General features: G+C 36.7%; 1 non-coding gene across 1 annotated transcript; it reads right to left on the reverse strand.

Annotated features, from left to right (window-relative positions):
• Window positions 1–708: 708 nt before the first annotated feature.
• Window positions 709–798, reverse strand: LOC113337667. The gene has a single exon (XR_003354372.1). It is a non-coding gene; the product is annotated as a small nucleolar RNA Z101 (small nucleolar RNA).
• Window positions 799–995: the final 197 nt, after the last annotated feature.

The following is a 995-nucleotide window of genomic DNA, read 5'->3' on the forward strand; positions in this document are numbered from 1 at the left end:
TCGAAGGAAGGGATTTGAGGCCATTATTACTCAGATGCAGAGCCTACAAAACATGCGACTAAGTAAATGATGATATGATTCAGATAATTGACAATGGTAGGAAAAAAGAAGATTGGAGTACCTTAAGATACCGTAAACTCCCAACTGTGTCAGGAAAGTCTACCAAGATATTTGATGCAAGATCAACCTTCACCAAGAAAAATTTTCAGATCACAAATCCAAGTTATCCTTGTAACAAATACGAATTTTTTGATAGTAAAGTAAGATCAGAATACTCGTCTTCCTGGCTGCGCTACCTAGCTGTCTTGTTGGAAACACAGACATACAAGTTACGACTGATATGCACGCTCAACAATATCCTTCCTCTTTATTATAAGAAAGTTGTGTGCAATCTCAGCACAAAAAGTCCTGAATCAGGTAAGATAAAGGTGACAAGTAAAAATCAATACCAATACCATTGAGAAGTAAAAGAGAAACCTAAGCACAGAGAAAGGCCGGAGGAAAGTTAAAACTCATCTTTACATGGTAAATCTTACTACAAAGGAGATGAAATGGAAAGTGGTTTTACCTGTTGTGCATCATCAACAATTTGAGCTCCTTGACATTGTGCACTATAAATTTCTTGAAGCCATTGGGTAGGAGGTAACACCCTTGAGATACATATATCTTCAACTTGGATAGCTCGTCCGACCAAACCACCCCTCTGAAATCAACCAAAAATCTCTAAGGTATTAACATCAATGAAATATTTAGACGCAAATTATCCATTTACGTACGAAATTTCCTCATTTGCCTTGTAAATCTACAGTTAAAGCATAATAAATGTTTCATTCAAAACAAATACGCCGTCGAAAGTAACGAAACTATAGAAAGAATGATAAGCTAGAGCTAATTATAGTCAGACTCTAATTGAGATTGGTTATTAGTGTGTCTGCCTATTAGACTCACCCTGACCCAGTCAAGTATAGTCAACACAGAGTAAGTGAGGCAAAAGG

This window comes from Papaver somniferum, unplaced genomic scaffold (assembly GCF_003573695.1).
Source record: "Papaver somniferum cultivar HN1 unplaced genomic scaffold, ASM357369v1 unplaced-scaffold_16954, whole genome shotgun sequence".
NCBI lineage: Eukaryota > Viridiplantae > Streptophyta > Magnoliopsida > Ranunculales > Papaveraceae > Papaver > Papaver somniferum.